This window comes from Callithrix jacchus, chromosome 2 (assembly GCF_049354715.1).
Source record: "Callithrix jacchus isolate 240 chromosome 2, calJac240_pri, whole genome shotgun sequence".
NCBI classification, from domain to species: Eukaryota; Metazoa; Chordata; class Mammalia; order Primates; family Cebidae; genus Callithrix; species Callithrix jacchus.
Window position 1 is genome coordinate 22,404,520 of NC_133503.1, and position 17,556 is coordinate 22,422,075.

At 40.7% G+C, this 17,556-nt stretch overlaps 1 long non-coding RNA gene across 1 annotated transcript in view; it reads left to right on the forward strand.

Moving 5' to 3' along the window:
• LOC103788949 (uncharacterized) overlaps positions 1 to 15,151 on the forward strand; it is a 196,391-nt gene extending 181,240 nt beyond the window's left edge. The window contains exon 18 of the long non-coding RNA XR_013532452.1: positions 11,266 to 15,151. This is a non-coding gene — a long non-coding RNA (uncharacterized LOC103788949). The remainder of the gene's footprint in view (positions 1 to 11,265) is intronic.
• Positions 15,152 to 17,556: the final 2,405 nt, after the last annotated feature.

Sequence of the window (17,556 nt, forward strand, 5' to 3'; positions counted from 1 at the left end):
AGAACATGCAGTGTTTGATTTTTTTGTTCTTGTGTCAGTTTGCTGAGAATGATGGTTTCCAGATTCATCCATGTCCCTACAAAGGACACTAACTCATCATTTTTTATGGCTACATAGTATTCCATGGTGTATATGTACCACATTTTCCTTGTCCAGTCTATCATCAATTGGCATTTGGGTTGGTTCCAAGTATTTGCTATTGTAAACAGTGCTGCAATGAACATACGTGTGCATGCATCTTTATAATAGAACAATTTATAATCCTTTGGATATATACCCAGTAAAGGGATTGCTTGGTCAAATGGAATTTCTATTTCTAGGTCCTTGAGGAATTGCCACACTGTCTTCCACAATGGTTGAACTAATTTACACTCCCACCAACAGTATAAAAGTGTTCCTATTTCTCCACATACTCTCCAGCATCTGTTGTCTCCAGATTTTTTACTGACTGCCATTCTAACTGGTGTGAGACGGTATCTCAATGTGGTTTTGATTTGCATTTCTCTAATGACCAGTGATGATGAGCATTTTTTCATGTTTATTGGCTTCATATATGTCTTCTTTTGAAAAGTGTCTGTTCGTGTCCTTTGCCCACTTTTGGATGGGTTTGTTTGTTTGTTTGTTTCTTGTAAATCTGTTTGAGTTCTTTGTAGATTCTGGATATTAGCCCTTTGTCCGATGAGTAGATTGCACAAATGTTTTCCCATTCTGTTCGTTGCTGGTTCACCCTAATGATTGTTTCATTTGTTGTACAGAAGTTCTGGAGTTTAATTAGATCCCATTTGTCTATTTTGGCTTTTGTTGCCAAATGCTTTTGGTGTTTTAGTCATGAAGTCCTTGCCTATGCCTATTTCCTGAATGGTTTTGCCTAGTTTTTCTTCCAGGGTGTTATGGTATGAGGTCTTACCATTAAGTCTTTAATCCATCTGGAGTTAATTTTAGTGTACAGTGTCAGGAAGGGGTCCAGTTTCTGCTTTCTGTTCATAGCTAGCCAGTTTTCCCAACACCATTTATTAAACAGGGAATCCTTTCCCCATTGCTTGTTTCTGTCAGATTTGTCAAAGATGGTTGTAGATGTGTGGTGTTGCCTCTGAGGCCCCTGTTCTGTTCCATTGGTCTATGCCTCTGTTTTGGTACCAGTACCATGTTGTTTTGATTACTGTAGCCTTGTAGTATAGTTTGAAGTCAGGTAATGTGATGCGTCCAGCTTTGTTCTTTTTGCTTAGTATTGCCTTGGCTTTGTGGGTTCTCTTTTGGTTCCATATGAAGTTTGAGGTGGCTTTTTCCAGTTCTCTAAAGAGGGTCATAGGTAGCTTGATGGGGATAGCATTGAATCTATAAATTACTTTGGGCAGTATGGCCAATTTTACAATATTGATTCTTCCTAACCATGAGCATGGAATGTTTTTCCATCTGTTTGTGTCCTCTCTTATTTCCTTGAGCAGTAGTTCGTATTCTCCTAGAAGAGGTCCTTTACATTCTTCGTTAGTTGTATTCATAGGTATTTCATTCTCTTTGTATCAATTGTGAATGGTAGTTCGTTCTTGATTTGGCTGTCTTTAAGTCTTTTATTGGTGTATACAAATGCTTGTGATTTCTGCACATTGATTTTGTATCCTGAGACTTTGCTGAAGTTGCTTGTCAGTTTAAGGAGATTTAGGGGTGAGACAATGGGGTCTTCTAAATATACAATCATGTCATCTGCAAATAGAGACTATTTGACTTCCTCTTTTCCTAATTGAATACCCTTTATTTCTTTTTCTTGCCTGATTGCTCTGGCTAGAACTTCCAATACTATATTGAGTAGGAATGGTGGGAGAGGGCATCCTTGTCTAGTGACAGATTTCAAAGGGAATGCTTCCAGTTTTTGCCCATTCAGTATGATATTGGCTGTGGGTTTGTCGAAAATAGCTTTTATTGTTTTCAGACACGTTCCTTCGATACCTAGTTTATTCAGAGTTATTAGCCTAAAGAGTTGTTGAATTTTGTCAAAGGCCTTCTGTGCATCTATTGAGATAATCATGTGGTTTTTGTCTTTGGTTCTGTTTATGTGGTGGATTATATTTATAGACTTGCATATGAGAAACCCCCCTACTTGATTGTGATGGATGAGCTTTTCTGATGTGCTGTTGCAATCGGTTTGCCAATATTTTATTGAAGATTTTTGCTCTATGTTCATCACGAATACTGGCCTGAAGTTTTGTTTTTTTGTTGAGTCTCTGCCAGGATTTGGTATCAGGATGATGTTGGTCTCATAAAATGATTTGGGGAGGATTCCATCTTTTTGGACTGTTTGGAATAGTTTCAGAAGGAGTGGTACCAGCTTCTCTTTGTACGTCTGGTAGAATTTGGCTGTGAACCCATCTGGACCTGGGCTTTTTTTGGGTGGTAGGCTATTAATTGCTGCCTCAACTTTAGCTCTTGTTATTGGTCTATTCAGTGTTTTGAGTTCTTCCTGGTTTAGGCTTGGGAGGATGCAAGGGTCCAGGAATTTATACATTTCTTCCAGGTTTACTGGATTATGTGCATAGAGTTGTTTGTAGTAATCTCTGATGATAGTTTGCATTTCTGTGGAATACATGGTGATATCTCCATTATCAGTTTTTTGGTTTTTTTTTTTTTTTTTTGAGACAGAGTTTTGTTCTTGTTACCCAGGCTGGAGTGCAATGGTGCGATCTCAGCTCACCACAACTTCCACCTCCTGGGTTCAGGCAATTCTCCTGCCTCAGCCTCCCAAGTAGCTGGGATTACAGGCACGTGCCACCATGCCCAGCTAATTTTTTGTATTTTTAGTAAAGACGGGGTTTCACCATGTTGACCAGGATGGTCTTGATCTCTTGACCTCATGATGTACTCGCCTTGCCCTCCCAATCCATTATCAGTTTTTATTGCATCTATTTGACTCTTCTTCCCTTTCTTTTTTATTAATCTGGCTAGTGGTCTATTTTGTTGATTTTTTCAACAAACCAGCTCCTGGATTTATTGATTTTTTGAAGAGTTTTTTGTGCCTCTTATCTCTTTCAGTTATGCTTTGATCTTAGTTATTTCTTGTCTTCTGCTAGATTTTGAGTTTTTTCTTTATCTTACTCCTCTAGCTCTCAATTTTGATGTAGGATGTCACTTTTTGATCTCTCCTTGCTTTTCATGTGGGCATTTATTGGTATGAATTTTCCTGTAGACACGGCTTTAAATGCATTCCAGAGATTCTGGTACGCTATGTCTTTGTTCTCGTTGGTTTCAAAGAACATCTTTATTTCTGCCTTCATTTCATTGTTTATCCTGTAACATTCAAGAGCCAGTTGTTCAGTTTCCATAAAGTTCTGCGGTTCTGAGTTTCTTTCTTTTTTTTTAATTGCATTTTAGATTTTGGGGTACATGTGCAGAACATGTAAGTTGCATAGGTACCCACATGGCAGTGTGATTTGCTGCCTTACTCCCCTACACCCATATCTGGCATTTCTCCCCATGCTATCCCTCCCAGCTCCCCCCACACTGTCCCTCCCCTATTCCCCCCAATAGACCCCAGTGTGTAGTGCTCCCCTCCCTGTGTCCATGTGTTCTCATTGTTCATCACCTGCCTATGAGTGAGAACATGCGGTATTTCATTTTCTGTTCTTGTGTCAGTTTGCTGAGAATGATGTTCTCCAGATTCATCCATGTCCCTACAAAGGAAACGAACTCATCGTTTTTGATCACTGCATAATATTCCATGGTTTATATGTGCCACATTTTCCCAGTCCAGTCTATCATCAATGGGCATTTGGGTTGGTTCCAGGTCTTTGCTATTGTAAACAGTGCTGCAATGAACATTCATGTGCATGTGTCCTTATAGTAGAATGATTTATAGTCTTTTGGATATATACCCAGTAATGGGATTGCTGGGTCAAATGGAATTTCTATTTCTAGGTCCTTAAGGAATCGCCACACTATCTTCCACAATGATTGAACTAATTTACACTCCCACCAACAGTGTAAAAGTGTTCCTATTTCTCCACATCCTCTCCAGCATCTGTTGTCTCCAGATTTTTTAATGATCACCATTCTAACTGGTGTGAGATGGTATCTCAATGTAGTTTTAATTTGCATTTCTTTAATGACCAGTGATGATGAGCATTTTTTCATATGATTGTTGGCCTCATATATGTCTTCTTTTGTAAAGTGTCTGTTCATGTCCTTTGCCCATTTTTGAATAGGCTTGTTTGTTTTTTTCTTGTAAATCTGTTTGAGTTCTTTGTAAATTCTGGATATCAGCCCTTTGTCAGATGGGTAAACTGCAAAAATGTTTTCCCATTCTGTTGGTTGCTGATTCACTCTAATGACTGTTTCTTTTGCCGTGCAGAAGCTGTGGAGTTTGATTAGGTCCCATTTGTCTATTTTGGCTTTTGCTGCCAATGCTTTTGGTGTTTTTGGTCATGAAGTCCTTACCTACTCCTATATCCTCAATGGTTTTGCCTAGATTTTCTTCTAGGGTTTTTACGGTGCCAGGTCTTATGTTTAAGTCTTTAATCCATCTGGAGTTAATTTTAATGTAAGGTGTCAGGAAGGGGTCCAGTTTCTGCTTTCTGCACATGGCTAGCCAGTTTTCCCAACACCATTTATTCAACAGGGAATCCTTTCCGCATTGCTTGTTTTTGTCAGGTTTATCAAAGATTGTATGATAGTAGATATGTTGTGTTGCCTCCAATGCCTCTGTTCTGTTCCATTGGTCTATATCTCTGTTTTGGTACCAGTACCATGCTGTTTTGATTACTGTAGCCTTGTAGTATAGTTTGAAGTCCGGTAGTGTGATGCCTCCCACTATGTTCTTTTTGCTTAGAATTGATTTGGCTATGTGGGCTCTCTTTTGGTTCCATATGAAGTTTAAGGTGGTTTTTTCCAGTTCTGTGAAGAAGGGCATTGGTAGCTTGATGGGGATAGCGTTGAGTCTGTAAATTACTTTGGGCAGTATGGCCATTTTCACGATATTGATTCTTCCTAACCATGAACATGGAATGTTTCTCCATCTGTTTGTGTCCTCTCTTATTTCGTTGAGCAGTGGTTTGTAGTTCTCCTTGAAGAGGTTCTTTACATTCCTTGTTAGTTGTATTCCTAGGTATTTTATTCTCTTTTTTGCAATTGTGAATGGCAGTTCATTCTTGATTTGGCTCTCTTTAAGTCTGTTATTGGTGTATAGGAATGCCTGTGATTTTTGCACATTGATTTTATATCCTGAGACTTTGCTGAAGTTGCTTACCAGTTACAGGAGATTTTGGGCTGAGGTGATGGGGTCTTCTAGATATACTATCATGTCGTCTGCAAATAGAGACAATTTTGCTTCCTCCTTTCCTGTTTGAATACCCTTTATTTCTTATTCTTGCCTGATTGCTCTGGCTAGAACTTCCAGTACTATATTGAATAGGAGTGGTGAAAGAGGGCATCCTTGTCTAGTGCCAGATTTCAAAGGGAATGCTTCCAGTTTTATTGCCAATTCAGTATGATATTGGCTGTTGGTTTGTTGTAAATAGCTTTTATTATTTTGAGATATGTTCCAACAATAATGAGTTTATTGAGGGTTTTTAGCATAAACGGCTGTTGAATTTTGTCAAAGGCCTTCTCTGCATCAAGTGAGATAATCACGTGGTTTTTGTTTTTGGTTCTGTTTATGTGGTGAATTACATTTATAGACTTGCGTATGTTGAACCAGCCTTGCATCCCTGGGATGAATCCTACTTGATCATGGTGGATAAGCTTTTTGATGTGCTGTCGCAGTCGGCTTGCCAGTATTTTATTGAAGATTTTTGCATCTATGTTCATCATGGATATTGGCCTGAAGTTTTCTTTTCTTGTTGAGTCTCTGCTGGGTTTTGGTATCAGGATGATGTTGGTCTCATAAAATGATTTGGGAAGGATTCCCTCTTTCTGAATTATTTGTAATAGTTTCAGAAGGAATGGTAACAGTTCCTTTTTGTGTGTCTGGTAGAATTCGGCTGTGAACCCATCTGGACCTGGGCTTTTTTGTGTGTGGTAGGCTCTTAATTACTTCTTCAACTTCAGACCTTGTTTTTGGTCTATTCATAGTTTCGGCTTCTTTATCCATTTCTTCCAGGTTTACTAGTTTATGTGCATAGAGTTGTTTGTAATATTCTCTGATGATGGTTTGAATTTCTGTAGAATCTGTGGTGATTTCCCCTTTACTGTTTTTTATTGCATCTATTTGGTTATTCTCTCTTTTCTTTTTTATCAATCTGGCTAGTGGTCTATTTTGTTGATCTTTTCAAAAAACCAGCTCTTGGATTTATTGACTTTTTGAAGGGTTTTTGGTGTCTCTATCTCCTTCAGTTCAGCTCTGATCTTAGTTATTTCTTGTCTTCTGCTGGGTTTTGAGTTTTTTTGATCTTGCTCCTCTAGCTCTTTCAATTTTGATAATAGGGTGTCAATTTTGGGTCTCTCCACTCTTCTCATGTGGGCACTTATTGCTATATATTTTCCTCTAGAGACTGCTTTAAATGTGTCCCAGAGATTCTGATATGTTGTGTCTTTCTTCTCGTTGGATTCAAAGAACTTCTTTATTTCTGCCTTCATTTCATTGTTTATCCAGTCAACATTCAAGAGCCAGTTGCTCAGTTTCCATGAAGCTGTGCGGTTCTGAGTTAGTTTCTGAATTCTGAGTTCTAATTAGATTGCACTATGGTCTGAGAGACTGTTTATTATGATTTCAGTTGTTTTGCATTTGCTGAGGAGTGCTTTACTTCCAATTATGTGGTCAATTTTAGAGTACATGTGATGTGGCACTGAGAAGAATGTATATTCTGTGGATTAGGGGTGGAGAGTTCTGTAAATGTCTATCAGGTTGCTTGTTCCAGGTCTGAGTTCAAGCCCTGGATATCCTTGTTAATTTTCTGTCTGGTTGATCTGTCTAATATTGACAGTGGAATGTTAAAGTCTCCCACTATTATCGTGTGGGAGTCTAAGTTCCTTTGTAAGTCATTAAGAACTTGCCTTATATATCTGGATGCTCCTGTATTGGGTCCATATATATTTAGGATCATTAGCTCTTCTTCTTGCATCGATCCTTTTACCATTATGTAATGTCCTTCTTTGTCTCTTTTGATCTTTGTTGCTTTAAAGTCTATTTTATCAGAGATGAGAATTGCAACTCCTGCATTTTTGCTCTCCATTTGCTTGGTAAATCTTCCTCCATCCCTTTATTTTGAGCCTTTGTGTATCCTTGCATGTGAGATGAGTTTTCTGAATACAGCACACCGATGGGTTTTGGCTTTTTATCTAATTTGCCAGTCTGTGTGTTTTGATTGGGGCGTTTAGGCCATTTACATTTAGGGATAATATTGTTATGTGTTAATTTGATACTGCCATTTTGATGCTAGCTGGCTGTTTTGCCCATTAGTTGATGCAGATTCTTCATTTTGTTGATGCTCTTTGGCATTTGGTATGCTTTTGGAATGGCTGGTGCTGGTTGTTCCTTTCTATGTGTAGTGCCTCTTTCAGGAGCTCTTGTAAAGCAGGCCTGGTGGTGACAAAATCTCTGAGTACTTACTTGTTGGCAAAGGATTTTATTTTTCCTTCACTTATGAAGCTCAGTTTGGCTGGATATGAAATTCTGGGCTGAAGGTTCTTTTCTTTAAGGGTGTTGAATATTGGCCCCCACTCTCTTCTGGCTTGTAGGGTTTCTGCCAAGAGATCTGCTGTGAGTCTGATGGGCTTCCCTTTGTGGGTGACCCGAACTTTCTCTCTGGCTGCCCTTAGCATTTTCTCCTTCATTTCAACCCTGGTGAATCTGACGATTATGTGCCTTGGGGTTGCTCTTCTTGAGGAATATCTTTGTGGTGTTCTCTATATTTCCTGGACTTGAATATTGGCCTGCCTTTCTAGGTTGGGGAAATTTTCCTGGATAATATCCTGAAGAGTATTTTCCAGCTTGGATTCATTCTCTTTGTCACATTCAGGTACACGTATCAAATGTAGATTAGGTCTCTTCACATAGTCCCACATTTCTTGGAGATTTTGTTCATTCCTTTTTGTGCTTTTTTCTCTAATCTTGCCTTCTCATTTTATTTCATCAAGTTGATCTTCAACCTCTGAGAGCCTTTCTTCTGCTTGGTCAATTCGGCTGTTGAGACTTGTGCATGTTTCACGAAGTTCTCATGTTGTGTTTTTCAGCTCCATCAATTCATTCATATTCCTCTCTAAGTTGTCTATTCTTGTTATCATTTTTTCAAATCTTTTTTCAAGGTACTTCGTTTCTTTGCATTGAGTTAGAACGTGTTCTTTTAGCTCATGGAAGTTTCTCATTACCCACCTTCTGAATTCTGATTCTGTCATTTCATCACACTCATTCTCCATCCAGCTTTTTTCCCTTGCTGGTGAGGGACTGTGGTCCCTTGTAGGAGGCGAGGTGTTCTGGTTTTGGGTGTTTTCCTTTTTTTTGTGCTGGTTTCCTCCTGTCTTTGTGGATTTATCCACCTGTCGTCTGAGTAGTTGCTGACTTTCCAATTGGGTCTCTGAGTGGACGTCCAGATTGTTGATGATGAAGTATTTCTGTTTCTTAGTTTTCCTTTTATCCGTCTAGCCCCTCTGCTATAGGACTGCTGAGGTCCACTCTAGGCCCTGCTTGCCTGGGGAACACCTGTAGCAGCTGCGGAACAGTGAGGGTTGCTATCAGTTTCTTCTTCTGCTATCTTTGTCCCAGAATAATGCCTGCCAAATGTCAGTCTGATCAGTCCTTTGTGAGGTGACTCTTTGGATATATGTGGGTCAGGGAGCTGCTTGAGGAGACAGTCTGTACTTTATAGGAGCTCAAGTGCAAGCTGTGAGCTCTGTTGTTCATTCAGGGCTGCTAGGCAGGTACATTTAAGTCAGCTGCAATGGAACTCATAAAGCCCCTTTTTTTTCCTCAGGTGCTCTGTCCTGGGGAGTTAGGACTTTATTTATGAGTATCCATTGCACTGTCCTGCCCGGCCAGGAGGCAGTCTAGTCACTGCCTGCCTGCTGAGGCTATGCTGAGCTGCTCTGGGCTCTGCCCTACTGCCATGTGTAATTCCCTGTAGTCCTGTTTATATGGGTGTGGTTAGAACTGCCCTGGTGATGGTGGCCCGCCTCTGTAATGGCGGACTCTCTCTGTTATGGTGGGTTGCCTTGGCAATGGCAGAGTACCTCCATAGTGGTGGAGTGCCTCGGTAATGGCAGGCACCCCTCCCTCACCGAGCTGCACCTTCCTGGGTTCAGCTGTGCTTGCCATGAAACTCTCAACCCCGAGCATTTCCAATTGCTGTTTTGTTTTTTTTTGTGGGGGTGGGACCCGCCGAGCCAGATCACCTGGCTCCCTGCCTCAGAGCCCTTTTTTTTTTAAGTTGAGTGGTTGACTCTCTCCCAGGTGTTCCAGTCACCTGCTGAAAGGATGCCGGGATCTGTGTGATTTCCTGTGCAGTGACGCACTGTGCCGGTTGAAACAACATCGCTGCCAGGGAATCTCCTGGCCTGGCTTACTGTTTAAGTCCTATTTAATCAGATGAATGTGCTAATCTGCCTTCCCAAATCTCAAATTGCCAGTTTAACAGGGCAACCAGACCAGTGTATTTTGTATGGAATGCTGCTGTGCTGCAGCGCCGGCCAAAACAGCTGTGCCGGCCGGAACAGCCATGCTGGTGGACCGTGGAGCTCCTACACCTGGGAATCTCCTGGTCTGTGGGCAATAAAGATCTGTCTGGAAATGCGGTGTCCACTCACCCTCTGTGCTTTCACTGGGAGCTGCAATCCTGACTTGCTCATATAGCGCCATCTTCTCTCAAAGTCCCGGTTCTGAGTTTCTTAACCCTGAGTTCTAATTTGATTGCACTGTGGTCTGAGAGACTATTTTTAATTTTATTTTTAATTTTATTTCAGGCATAGCATATATATGAAAGACCAGTGGAGACTGAAGTAGATTATAATTTTCTGCGGAAACGGCTCACCCTTTTGTCTGAGAGGCAGCGATTGTTAGGGCCTGCGCTCATCAATCTAACTAGTTGAATAGAACTGGGGCTGGAGTAACAGTAGAGTTCCTCTCAGTTCACTTCTGGATCAAATGACTTGGGAGGGATCAGACCCCTCCCTCCAGCAAGACTTTGGGATCTAAGCACCGCAAGGCTATGAAATCTCTGAGTTCTGGACCTTATTCCAGGCTTTCTGATTGTTCTACTTTTTGAATAAAATTTCTCTGGGAGTGAGTTGGGGGATGGGGAAGGCTAACTCTGAGTTTAGGGCTCTTTCAGTTTCCCGTCCACCATGCCAGCCCAGGCACCGCTCCTAAAAGCTTGGCTATTTTCTCCTTGTTCACACAAAGTCCCTCCACCTGCAGCAGGCTTGCTTCTCCCCCAGACTCAGCAACTCCCCTATGAATTGAAATGGTCTTCCATCTGCTCATTCAAGAAGGGTCTTCTCCCTCCATGAATTTTAGTTTATTTAGAATTTTTTTTAATCTGCAGTCTTCAATGGTTTAACAAATAAGATTTTTTTGTTTAGTTTTTCTGATATTTTTGTTGCTATTAGAATGATGATCTTTTATAAGCCTCTATATTCGAACTGATAGCAGAACTCCTGAGTATGATTCTGATGAATTAATTCTGCAACTTATTTTATTTAAAAATAAAGTGATTAATGATTTATCAAATTATAATACACTTGCAGGTGATTTTTCTCATCTGCCATGCCCAAAGCCAACCAACTCAAGAAACCTTCAAATTGCACTTCCCTGTCTCGTTGAAATGTTTAGCTAGAGACTATCTAAAAGACCCAATTTGTATAATAGAATGAAAATGAAGAGTAATTAAGTGCCATAATATAGTATATCTTTAAGAACTCTGCTTAGTCTTTTTCATATATTATTTTATATTTTAAAATGCAAAATATTTCTGGGCATTTACACTGGAATAGGGAAAACCAGGAAAGGTGGGGGTTGCATGGCAATCCTTGGAACAAATAAAGATGACAGATAGGTCCTTCTGAGGGAGGAGGGGTGCTGAACAGTTCAGGTGTTGGTCTTGGGAATGAATTTTCTTGTTCCTGATGTAGTGAGTACCGGGAACCAGGAAATGAGGCATCTTGACCTCGCATGCAAGCTGCACACTCTGATGATTGGTTTTGGATCCCCGTTCAAAAATAGGACCTTTAGGCACCACTAGGGTGGGAATAACAAAATAGGACAATCTCACAAATGTGGAATACTTAGGTACCCTAAATTTCCCACTACTTTACAGACAATTCAGTTACTTTCTCTGTTCCATTTCCTAGGAAAGCTTTTGTTTGTCATGGAAATAATAACACTACATGGTAGTACCCTCAGGTGAAGGGCTGGCTCCTATGCTTTCAATTCAGCTTGAACACGACTGATGAAACTGTGGGTAAGCCGCATTGGACTCTGCGGGAAATGGTACACTTTGAACAATGTTCCCCCTTAAGTTACAGTGATGCCTGCTGAAAAGAAAATGGGCAGTTTCTTCCTGTTCTTGTCACTTAGTCTTTATTTACACTTTGTGTAGTTTCACTTGCCGTGTATTTCCTCTCAGCTCCCTGCCCCTCCTCTTACCTTTCCTCCCCTCTGGGCTTTCCTCTCCCTTTCCCTCTTCCCTCTCACTGTGTCTTATCCCGTTTCCCTTTTCCTTCCCTGCCCTTCCTTTTGTTTTCTTATCTCTTTTTTTTTATTTTTTTCTTTTCTTTTTTTTTTTTTTTTTTTGACAAAGTCTCATTTTGTCACCTAGGCTAGAGTGCAGTGGTGCGATCATTGCTCACTGCAGCCTATACCTCCTATGCTCAAACAGCCTCTATCTCCTGGGCTTCCACCCCCTCAGTCTCTAGAGTAGCTGGGACTACAGGAATGTGTCACCATGCCTAGCTAACTTTTTTGTTTTTTGTAGAGATGGAGTCCCATTATGTTGCCCAGGCTGGTCTTGAACTTGAACTGGGCTCAAGTAATACTCCTGCCTGGGTCTCTCTAAGTGCTAGGATTAGAGGCATGAGCCATCTCACCTGGCCTCTGCTTTTTTCTCTATTCCTTCAAATCATAAATCGTATTGGTTTTACTAATATTTATTTCTAACTTGGGGTGATGAATGCTATCTCATCATTCTCCGCTATGCTTTCATATAGCGCACTCATATTTCAGAGTTCCTTTAAATGTACTGATGATGATGATGATAATGATAGTTGTATTGTACTTACTTTTGTTGGTTACATGGCAAGTACTTTCCATGTGTTAATTCATTAAAGCCCAAAGGCCTTTGAAACAGGTATCATTTTATCCTCGTTTTACAGATGTGGAATCTAAAGCACCAAGAGGTACCGTAACTTGCTCAAGGTCACTCAGTTGGCAAGAGAGAGAACCATGATTTCATCCCAGGCAGTCTAGTTTCAGAGTACATCATCCAGAACACTGTCTTAAATCTTCTCTCATTTCGATAATCCCATTTAATTCTTATCCTAAACCTAAGAGATCTCTAGGGAGGATGCTACTGTTTTTATTTTACATTTGAAGAAACAGAAGCCAGAGCAGACCAGAACACTCTGAAATGACAGATTTGCACACAAATCCCATAAACTTAGCCTAAAAGCTCCAAGGCTTTTTTTTTTTTTTTTTTTTTTTTTTTGTTGGTTGGTTGTTTTTTGAGATGGAGTCTCACTCTTTTGCCTAGGCTGGAGGGCAGTGGTGCGATCTCAGCTCACTGCAACCTCTGCCCCCCGGGTTCAAGCAATTCTCCTCTGCCTCAGCCTCCCGAATAGCTGGGATTACAGATGCCTGCCACCATGCCCGTCTAGTTTTTGTATTGTTAGTAGAGACACGGTTTTACCATCTCAGCCAGGCTGGTCTTGAATCCTGACCTCTGATCCACCTGCCTTGGCCTCCCAAAGTGCTAGGATTACAGGGATGAACCACCATGCCCTGCCAATTCCAACTTCTTATATGCCGGTCTTTCCTAAATGCTCATGTGTCTTATTACTATAATCTTCCAGAATTCCTCTACTGATAGGATTTTGGAGGAGAATAAGGACAGGGGGTTGGAGGAGGAGATCTGGGCAGCCTAAATTTTAGAGCCCAACTCTCATCTAGCAGGATGAAGCAGAAGAGAGCAAGAAATTCTATAAAAGAGACCTTGAGAAATGCTAGGGCATTCAAGCCTAGCTCGTTCCAAGTGTCACCTTCTTCTCAGCTGTGATAGCATAATGTATCAAAGGTTGGTGCAAAAGTAACTGAGATTTTGGACCGTGAATTTTAAATCATTATAACTAGATTCAAAGACATCTTTATTAATCAAAATAGGAACTATTACAATCAATACATTTTTGCCAATGAGAAATAAGTTTATTTATTCCTGTAGGGTAAAAATCTGTGCTTCAGGATTTGTTGAACTCTTGGAAAGTATTTTCGGCATTCTGCTGGTTACAGAAGCATCTTTCCCTGCAAAAAGTTGTCAAGACGCTTGAAGAAGTGGTAGGTAGTTGACAAGAGGTCAGATGAAAAAGGTGGATGAGGCAAAACTTCGTAGCCCAATTTGTTCAACTTTTGAAGCACTGGTTGTGTGACATGCGGTCGGGTCAGGCATTGTTGCGGAGAAGAATTGGGCTATTTCTGTTGACCAATGCTGGCTGCAGGCATTGCAGCTTTTGATGCATCTCATCAGTCTTCTGAGTATACTTCTCAGGTGTAATGGTTTCACTGGCATTCAGAAAGTTGTGGTTGATCAGACTGGCAGCAGACCACCATACAGTGACCACAGCCTTTTTTGGGTGGAAGTTTGACTTTGGGAAGTGCTTTGGAGCTTCTTCTCGGGCCAACCACTGAGCTGGTTGTCATATAAAATCCACTTTTAGGCCAGGTGTGGTGGCTCACGCCTATAATCCCAGCACTTTGGGAGGCCACGTAAGGTAGGCAGATAACGTGAGGTCAGGAGTTCGCCAGCCTGGCCAACATGGTGAAACCCTGTCTCTACTAAAAATACAAAAATTAGCTGGATGCTGTGGTGCACGCCTGTAATCCTAGCTACTCAGGTGGCTGAGGCAGGAGAATCCCTTGAATCTGGAGGCAGAGGTTAGAGTGAGCTGAGATTGTGCCACTGCACTCCAGCCTAGGCAACAGAGCAAGACTCCATCTGGAGAAAAAAAAAATCCACTTTTTATCACATGTCACAATCCAATCTAGAAATGGTCCATCTTTGTTTTGTAGAATAAGAGAAGACGACACTTGGAAAAGACAATTTTCTAAATTTTCACTCAGCTCATGAGGCACTCACTTATCGAGCTTTTTCACCTTTCCAATTTGCTTTCAGTGTCAAATGACCATAGAATGGTCAGCGTTGAGTTCTTTGGCAACTTCTCGTATAGTTGCAAGAGGATCAGCTTCGATGGTTGCTCTCAGTCGGTCGTTGTCAACTTCTGATGGCCTGACACTACACTCCTCATCTTCAAGGCTCTCTTCTCCTTTGCAAAATAGTTGAAGCACCGCTGCATCTGCACCATCATTAGCAGTTCCTGTGTCAAATGCGATCTTGGTGTTGCAAGTAGTCTCTGCTGCTTTATGACCCATTTTTGAACTTGAATAAGAAAATCACTCGAATTTGCTTTTTGTCTAACATCATTTCCATAGTCTAAGACAGACATAAAATAAGCAGCAAGTAATAGTCATTAGCACAAATAAAGTGAGAATTGTGCATTAAAATGATGTATATAACATAATCACGTTTATTTAGAAATGTGTTCCAACATCCAACTGCAAGTTTCAGCAATGTAAAAACCACAAGTAACCAGTGGTATAAAGGAGGGATTTTATAACTTCGGATGGTGAATCTGAGATGCGAGCATCGCATTTCTTATAAAACCCCTCAGTTATGCCTCTGGTGAATGGATTCCAGAAGTGGTAGCAATGGCATTGGGTGATGAGAAATTTCAGTGAGTCAAGAGAGGAGGAAGAACTTGAGTTCTCTGCTTCTTTGAGGAAGGTAGGTCTTCTACCTTGGGAGCGTGAGTGGGGGATGTGTGTGTATGCATGCATGCATGTACATGTGTGTTATTTAAATGCATCAGATATTTAGAAAAGATCTCTCCCTTCCACAGTTATTCTGGAGACTAAATGTGTCAGTTGAAATACTTTGGGCTACAAATAATAAAAAACCTAACTAGCAGTGACTAAAACCATAGGTGTATATGTATATATATATATATATATGTACATATAATATACATGTACATATATATGTATATATTATATATACACATATATGTGTGTGTATACAGATATATATATTAACTCAATAAAGGCATAAGTTTCCTTGAACTTTGCTAACTCTGACTCTGGAGGGTTGGTAACTACTATGGTTTGAGTGCATATGTCCTTAAAAAGTCATGTTTTGGAGCCTAAGATCTAACGTGCTAGAATTAAGAGGCAGGGTCTTTAGGAGGAGATTAAGCCATGAGGGCTCCATCATCATGAATGGGATTAGTATTCTGATAAAAGAGCTCAAGAGAGCCAGCTAGGCCATTCTGTCCTTCCATCTTTTGCCATGTGAGGACCAAGCAACCTCACACCAACATGGAGGCAGAGAGCAGCTCCACCAGATATCAGATCTGCTGGCACTTGATCTCAAACTTCCACAACAAATTTCTATTATTTATAAATTACCCAGTCTCAGGTGTTTTGTTAATGCAGCACAAACAGACTAAAATAATGATTTAACTAGATCACCAGAATCCAGGGCTTTCCATTCCGCCATCCTCAGCATTTGAGTTTTTCATCCTCATCCTGGAGGCCTCAACTACAAACCATCACATTTTCTTTTGATCACACACAAAGACAAGAAACAAAGGCACCCAGAGTGTTGAGAAATTGTCTTTTGTGTGTCTCTTTTTTGTCAGGGAGGAAAGCACTTCTCAGTACACCTTCCTTTCCTTTTCATAGACAAGTACTCTGTCACGTGACTACCTATGATCACAAGTAAAGGCTGGAAAAGTGAGTATTGCAAAAAAAACAAAACATGCCAAGTGTATTGTGATTGAATTAGCAAGAGCAATCATGATTTATCTCTCAGGGCTGTGTACTTGGCAGCTCAAATAAAATGAGGATTCCATTAGTGCTGTATTGTGTGCATGGTAATTTACTTTAAAATACTTCAGAACAAGTGGTGTGATGCGTATGTGTGCAAATTAACACTAATCAACACTCTAGCAAAGAGTGGTTAATTAGTATATGAAGAGTCCTTACCTGAATCAATTCTTTTGAGTTAGTTAATTGGCATATGGGATGTTAGAAGTAATTTTTTATTGATGAAATTGTTGTGAGTAAGATCAGTTAGGAGTGGGGTAGCAGGATCCACTACTTCTGCATGAATAGAGCAGAAGAAATGTGCATGTTCAGCCATCAGTACCCGAGGTGGAAGTTCTGGAGCCCAGTGACCCTACATCCCCCCACTTCATAGAGGATCCCTCTGGCTGCCCCAGTGATGAGGCCTTGGATCGTACTTTTAGGAAATCTGTTTCTGAGGGAGCTGCTCCTCCAAGGGGCATGTCAGGGAACCTGAAGGCAGAGAGAGGGGGAATCTTTTCCAAAATACAAGTGATTGTCTGCCTGCTTGCTAAAAAATGATGTGTATGGTTGATGGAATTTGGCCTGAGACTTGCTTTCATATTAAGACACTGCCTTGGAGCAAAGTTGCAGGAAAATAAACATATCACTCCTCCCGCTCCTGCATCTAGAGACTACCAACAGATACTAAGAAGAATCTAGTATCTGCCAAATGGCCAAAGTAACATAGGTTTGGTCACTCCAGTTAGCCAAAGAGGAAAAGGGGTGGGTTGTTGGGGAGACCATGAGACCAATAATATCATATAACAATATGTTAATCTGAAACCATTTCAACTAAAACATGATGGGCACAAAATTCCAAAGTGAGTGATAAAGCAAAATACAATTAAAAAACTATTTTAGAACATAAATCATCAATACTTGATTTTGAAAAAGAATTTGTAGCAAACCGTATTTGGGTATCTGCTGCCATTCTGTAAGCTCATCTTCCATAGGAGAAGGAAGAGTGGTCTGCCCCTCCTTTCAACTGTAGAGAGCTTTATCAGAAAGCCACTCAGCCTGTGATGCATGCCCCTTGCAGATGGACATGGCTGTGGGAGACTAATGTTTGATACACTCTGTGGGAATCTGAAGGATTTCTACCATAGATGGCAAGGCAGAAGGAGATGGAGCTACTGCTATGTTAAGGAGTAACCATCTCCCCTCCATAGGCAGGTAAAAAGTGCATGAATACTGGGTACCAGATGCTGAATCCATAGCAGGAATGTTAGCATGGAGTTGCTTTAAAAAAAATCTAACATATACATCATGGAATACTATGCAGCCATAAAAAACAATAAGTTCGTGTCCTTTGTAGGGACATGGATGAACCTGGAAACCATCATTCTTGGCAAACTGACACAAGAACAGAAAATCAAACACCACATGTTCTCACTCACAGGCTGGTGTTGAACAATGAGAACACATGGACACAGGGAGGGGAGCATCACACACTGAGGTCTTAGGGGGGAACT